This window comes from Vanessa atalanta, chromosome 5, assembly GCF_905147765.1.
Source record: "Vanessa atalanta chromosome 5, ilVanAtal1.2, whole genome shotgun sequence".
NCBI lineage: Eukaryota > Metazoa > Arthropoda > Insecta > Lepidoptera > Nymphalidae > Vanessa > Vanessa atalanta.
The window spans coordinates 13,943,232-13,950,896 of record NC_061875.1 but is presented as its reverse complement, the minus strand read 5'-3'; the positions used below and the strand labels follow the sequence as shown (position 1 = coordinate 13,950,896).

Genomic DNA, 7,665 nt, shown 5'->3' with positions numbered 1-7,665 from the left:
ACTACCGACGATAAAGACAGCAGCGGCAGTGGCGTTGAAAGGACAAGTTCTGTTGTAGAATTGTTTTGGTTTTCATATGTCTTTATCTCCAGGTACCTACCTATTCGTTCGAGGATGGACCGGGTCGAACAATAAACCTTTCAATAGAACTTGTAGGGAGACTGGGTACGGTTGAAACGAATTAGCTTTTATCGCTTATAATTTTATTATTTATTAACAAAGTGACGATTATGACACGTGAAACTCAAAGGTACACTTTTAGATATAATACTGTATGTATATCTTATTATATTTCCCGGATTACTATTTTTAGAAATATATAAAATTAAAAATTTAAACATAGGTATTTGTTTCAACCTTCCACATGGCAATGGGGCGGTTGAAACAGCGATTGGGGTCCGTTGAAATAGGTACGTATAAATAATACATTAAATACTTACTAATGAAACATGTTTTATCTATCATTAATAGGTCGGTCGGTACTAATTATATTACATTATCAGATTTTAATACTCTTAAAACATTTATCAGTCTTTGACGTGTTGTAAATCTCTGGTGTATCAGTTTAAATAGTTGATTTTCTAGTTTTTCGCCCTTTATTACATTTCCTTGGGGGTGATTTTGGTAAAAGTCTTACTGCCTCTAGAGTAAAGTCGATAAAATCATTAGTAGCTTGTGCACTTGTAGACAGTCTTAGTGTAATTTCTTGACAGATACCTACGGATGCTATCAAGTTTTGGTGGTGTACCTATTTATAGTGTCTACAAGTTCTTGAACGTTTAGGTACTTGTTGGATTATTGGAACTGATGAATCATAGAGAACTTGTTGTTCAATTGTTGTATAAAGAGAATAGGTACCTACTGTAATTTTTCAGTTAAATGAGAAGGCGTTAACGGTGGTATTTTATCTTCAGTTGGATTTTCATTACAAAAACTTTCAACCTTTTTTTTGTATAAGCCAATTAGGTATTCAATAAATCAACCAAAACCAATTTGTGTTACATTCATCGTTTTTGTTTAACGATATTGATTCGTGGTTCCAGTATACAAAAATACACAAAAGAATATGATACTACGCTGTTACCTATGAAGTTAACGAACCAACCTATATATATAGGTTTCAATTTAAATTTGTATAAAAGGTTTGAATATTTGATTAAAATGTTTGTTTCAAAGGCGCATTTAATATTAATTAATATATTTATGAGTCCGTCAGTGTACCTATATGACCAATTGAACTTTCATTTAAGACGCATTCACAAGAATTGATTTGACGACCTACGCAACGATAACGAAATATTATATTTCATCATATTGTTTTATCACGCTTTTATCTAGGTATTGGTTTTTTTTTCGGTATCGTATTTGGCAGTTGGCAATCTGCTTAGTACCTATACCTATCAGAATAAAATTATTTTTAGGATAAAAAGACATGGTAAAAATAGGTCTGCCTCAAATGATCTTTCCTTAAATATAACCGCCTGGCACACCGGTAATCGATCGAATCATTTGAGAGTTTAAACTGTCAAAACTCAAAGAACTCTTTGTTTATATTTAGGTAAGTTCATTGTTATACAGGAAATATTACCTATTAAGTCGTTTGGTTTGTTTATGTTTACGTTGCTTTTTATTTGTACTCTACTACTTGCATAAACACAATATTTTATTTTACCGCATATAAGTATAAAATAGGTACCTACCTACTTACTTGGTTATGTATGTATGTATGTAAGTATGTTTATGTGGATATAGGTAATTGATCATAAATTTTGGTCATTTATACCTAATTAGGTACCTATGTATGGTATGGATCAATAGAAAACACCGCGTTAAAAAAAGTAAGTAGCAAATTATAACAATATAAGTAGGTACCTACTTACTTACTATAATTAATCATACCTTTAAGTGGCTTCTGAAATTTAAATAAAAGCAAAGCCAGTCATAACGTAGAAAACCGTTTTAATCATCTGACAGCCGGCGACTTGCACCTATGAAACACATAAAAAAAAAAACTTCCTAAAAAAAAGTTGATGGTAATCCAGCCTCAGTTCCCGATAAATGGCTTCAGACAAAAGACAAAGGAGCGTACGACCACGCTGTACCTACGTACCTACCTACTGCTAATTTAGCCTTCATGTTTATTTATTTACAGAATCCTTTTTAGAGTAGGTCTCTTGATAAAAATTTTAAATTCATCCTAAACGTAATATTTTTATAAAATATTTGACTGAGCACGTGTAGTCTTGATGTTTGATAACGTCCCATGGTGTGTAGTACCTAAGTACCTACGTCGTATTCCAATTAAGTACAGGTAGATACCTATAAACTTTTCAGTTATTATAAAACCAATGTCTTATGTATCTCATTAAATGATTACAAGTAAGTATTTCCACTGTTATTTGTAGTTACACACAAATAACGTACCTATATATAGATATCGATCTCTTTGATGATAGAATGGTTCAGATTATGACGATATTAGGTGGATATGTACGTATATTATACGAAAGTAGTTTAAGAATCCCGAAGGCGAGAATTATATAATTAGAGATAGAATTATATAGGACGGAGAACAAGACGAAGAACTATAAAGAAACAAAGAAAGTAGAAGTATCTAGGTATAGGTCGTATTCGGTCGGTCGGTCGTAAGCTGATAGGTAGGTATGAAGCTGGAGTTATTGAAAAGGAGATACCTTATTGGATAACAGGAATAGGTATTTAATCTGAAGATACAGAATTTATGCAGCCAGCTCGTAACCCCAAAACGTGTGCACGTGGAATAAGTTTGAGACATCGACAACGAAATATTTTTCATGAATCTAGGCTTTTGTTTAATATCTTTACCATAAACTTTTTTAACTTGTCCTGAAAAATTCAAGTCGATATTTCGAAAAAAGTGGATTGTACCTATAGTTAAGAGGTTAAAACGCTTAGAATTAAGAATAACTAAAACGTTCTACCTATACTCTAGAGAGTTACCAAATTCAACTGACAAATTCTAATGACAAGCCATTCGATCAAATCGATTTACGGAAATATACCTAATAAAATAATTCGCTTTAATTTGTTTCGAACATTACCTATATTAGGTTTATACTTATATTTAAATTGTATTGTATTGTTATTTAAGCTGTCAATAGCGACGACATATTGTTATCTACACTCCGTTGAACGAAAAGGTTAAGCGCCATAACCTTACTATACCTATAAGTACTACGATTTGGTCGCGGGCAAACTGTTGTCTAGATATAGGCAATCTAGCGCTTTATTTTTTAACAGTTTGCTTAGATGACATACTACGATTATAATAAACTGTTATGAACCCTTCAGTTTGTGAACAAATCTTATACTTACATTAATAGCGTATCTAAGCCGATTTTTGTCCTAGTGATTATGGGACGATAGAAAAAAACGGTTATAAGAAGTTTCATTTTGAAGAGCTCTTCAAAATGAAAATGCTTATCGACTCGAGCTTCTTGATTGAAATTTACTAAATTATAATGACAGATACTAAAAAAATTTAAAAATTTAAACAAAAAACAAAATTGAAGGAAATTGTTTTCGACAATCTCCAATTCTAACTAAATGAATGTTTACAGGTAGGTACCTACTTACAGATACTAATCAATATTAAAAAAAAAAGTTTAAAGAGGTTCCATCATTTTGGCGCCAAAAGTAGATGAGTAACTTGCAGTTTACAATCAAATGAAATCAAAACGAAACCTGTCTTAGGTTTCGATATTCCTTAAAAATATTTTGATTAAACGCGAAGTTTCACGGGAGACCCCCTAGTTGTTTTTTTTTATGTTATGGGTGGCGAACGAGCAGGAGGCTCAAGCTGATGGAAAGTGACTACCACCGCCCATGGACATCTGCAAAACTGGGGGCTTGCAGATGCGTTGCCGGCCTTTAAGAAGTTGTATTTGAACGTTCATGTCTATTGTAGAACATATCTCAATGTTAAAGATTAAACTAGAAGAATTTCAATTCGAACATTTTCTAAGCGAATTTTACCAAAACTAAGAGACCTATGTAATTTCAGTAGTGCGGGATGGCAAAATAATATTATGTTGTACAATGATGTTTCAATCTCTCTCTATATTTTTACAATGCCTCACAATCATCCAATTGTTTTCCTTATGACAGCTCAATCACTTTTAAAATAAACAATAGTGGTACATGCCAGTATTAAATGTTATTCCATATAAAATAATATTAACTAAAGTTGTATAAAATTATTGATCAATTAATTACAATAATTATTGTATATATTTATAATATGTAATAATAATAATAATGTGATATTATTAATGATATAATTAATTATGATAGGTATCCTATGACGTAGCACCGTATTGGAGGCTAGGGCTAGTTTCTAACAGTAGATATATTGAAACAAATTTAAGTCGGTAGATAACTGCAAAGACGATTTTTTAATAGTCAGTAGATAGGTACCTACCTAACATATACCTACTTAGGTATCTTTCGGTGACCGACCGGATTTAGTGCGCTATCTGACCGGGAAGTAAAGCTATGTCTGAGAGGGGGGACACTGTGAAGATGTCGCATATCCGTTAAATCTTTCGACAGTTGGCATTGTACCTACGTATCTACCTAGGTAGATGTAGGTACGTACTTATCTAAGGTCAACTGTTATCAATTACCTACCTAAAAATCTAGGTAGGTCCTTACCTATAGGTAATCACAAATAAGTCCATACAGTGTGATTAAAATACAATGGTACCTAATGCTTTTTTACAATTCACGAACTAAGTAACTAACTAAGTATACGTCCTTGTTGTGCTTTATTAGTGAGGCACGACTACACGACCAGAGCTCACCAAGGGACATCGTGGGATTCGTGGGTTGTGATTACCACTTCGTAGCCCTCGTACACCACAACGTGTGTTACGTTACGCCGCGCCGGTAAAATCCCGCCGCGCTCCGGCGCGAGGAGAGGGCGGGGCGGACAGCAGCGGGGTGCAGGGCGGTGGGCGGCGCGGGGCGGGGCAAGCCAATGGCGGCGGCAGACTCGTGCCGCGGCCCGCGCGCCAGTACCGCGCGGCGCGCCGCCTTGGACGCATTCTTTGCGCGATTTAATCCGCGCTCCGCGAGCCGCGAGCGCGACACAGTGCCCGCCGCGACACTGACCCCGGCCGCTGACCCGCCGCGGCGACTCTTCCGTTGCTAGTGTTTACATCGCTGGTATACTGTATACCTCGAGTGTGCTATCGTGCCGCTAGTGTTCCGTGCCTGTGATATACGTTTGTTGCATTTATTGTGGACCGGTGTGCAACTGTTTCCGAAGAAAGTGAACTCCTAACGCTGACAAAGGCGCGGGATACTATCTGTAGTACACAGGTACATTACCCAAATATATATTGGTATATCTATTTTCATAAGAGGTACCTACTGGCATAAAGCGATTACCTTCGATACCAAAAATTTTAAGTTAGTATTATAAATAATGCCAAATGGCAACAAATAAGGGGATACTAAACTAGTAACTAATAACAATAGGTACTCAAGGAAAATAAAATCAAAATATTCTTTATTTCTTTATTCAAGTAGGCGCATAAAACCACCTTTGAATCATAAAGTAAACTATTGAATTAAAAGTAAACCTGTCACTGATTCGGAGAGTACCTACTCGGAGTTACTCTTTTCCAACACTCAAAGTTATGTCAGTCAAATACAATAAAATGTACATGCCATCGTACCTGCCTACCGAATATATCCTGCCTGAAAATCAACAAACTCTCCCTAGCGCCATGCTTTCACACGTAGGTACACCTAATCTTGTGTAAAATACTTATTATGCTTAATTCATTAAAATATTTTTAATACGACTTATTATATTATTTTTAACGATTTGAATTTATAAAACGGAGAAGTTAAAATTATCTACGGACTAAGTATAGAAACGAATTCCTTGCCTTGACGCATTTAATGACTCTGCGGAGTAGGAAACTTGGCTTTATAAGTTTATCCTCAAATCTCATGTTTATACATGATTATCACCGAATCGATCAAGTGATCAATGTTATTGTACTTAATATGTAGAGGTAACATTGCTGCCAATATATAGATAGTGATGCAAGTTTAGGTAAGCATTCGTAGGTACTTTGCTTAAAAGATCTCGAAGGAGGAAGTCTAGTCTAGCTCCAAGATTATATATATATAAGTATAGACCGGACAGGTCCCTTTTAATGAAAACGGACTCAATATCTGTAGTGACCACAAAATAATATGCCATAACGAATGTCTTATTTATTGGAGTTATATGCTATTAATTATAACGCTATGGAAGTAACTAAAATATACGAGTCGAGCTGTATCGAATAATTGAAATAAATAGTAGGCCGCGGCGATATCTTTCTGTGAAGGCCGATAAATGAGGATTTCTCTGAGGTGTCGAATCTAATGTGATTTCTAATAACACGGTAGCGTCGGTTACTTTAAGATTGTTACTGTTAATTGCTGTACCTACTAATACACCTATTATAATTTTGCTTTTTAACGTTAGGTAGGGTTAAACTACTATACATTGAAAACTAAATTATTTTTTGTAAGTCAATCGTGTATCCTAAGGATGCACTGCTTCGTTTACGTCGTCATAATTAGTATTGGTCTGAATTATTGTAAGTCAAGTAAATTATTGTAAGGTGACTAACAAAAGTGTAAAACACAAAAAAAAAACTAAAAATTCCAGCTTTAATTACCGAGTGGAATTATTTTCAAAGTTAGGTAGGTACCTATAGTGTACCTGTAGTGATCCGTTCTAATCACAAGATTAGGTAGATGTCTAGGTAATCATCACCAAGGTTTTATTCTATATTCGAAACTATACACATAGGTAATTATACTTATATTTGTCGTTATAGTAACACTTGATGTAAAAGATACCTACGAGGAGATCAATGTCTCGTGAAAGTGTAATGTAAATACCTACCTAATTTATTTACCTATCTATAACAGCTACGATTAACTAAGCAAGATTGATTTTCGATATACCTTGCTGCGGCGAGTTAACGTTTTATTATCTACTTAGTATCTATAAGTACAACTTTTTAAAAATAAAATGTTAAAATGTTATTGTCAATAAACTTAAACAACACTCGCGGGAAGTGTCCCCGCCGTACCTACCTATATAACTAGGTATTTATTAACAGTAGACACCAACATCCAGCTATATTTAAGAATGTTATTTAAGAAATCTATTTCAAAGTAATCTAATGATAGTATGTACCTTTAGTTAGTTTAGGTTTTGAAATGTAATCGTGTTTACCTACTATTTGTCTAGATTACATAGATTAGGTATACCTACGACGCATTATTGCACATTAGGTCCTTCATATACAGGCCTAAGTAGGCTCCTATAAGCCGTCGCAGACTGTTGTGTGAACGTTCCTATCGGCAAAAGATCCATATAAAAATATTTATCTTGATTATATAAATTTGTCAGCTTGGGTGAGAATTTGAACGCAGAAGTAATTTATCTTTATCTTGCAAAACGAGCAAAATACATGACGTACCTAACCCTCTCTGCCTAAAAGCTTTCCTATCACAATGACAAAGCAAAGCAATCGGATGAATGCCAATAAACTATTTCATCAGTTTTTCAATATTTTTTTAAAGTCAAGTACCTATCTACAAAATCTCTAA

The 7,665-nt window shown here is 34.5% G+C and overlaps 1 protein-coding gene across 1 annotated transcript in view; it reads left to right on the top strand.

Moving 5' to 3' along the window:
* The first annotated feature begins 5,049 nt into the window (after window positions 1-5,049).
* LOC125063919 (protein vestigial) overlaps window positions 5,050-7,665 on the top strand; it is a 40,774-nt gene continuing 38,158 nt past the window's right edge. The window contains exon 1 of the mRNA XM_047670619.1: window positions 5,050-5,361. The gene's annotated coding sequence lies outside the window, so the exon portion shown is untranslated. The remainder of the gene's footprint in view (window positions 5,362-7,665) is intronic.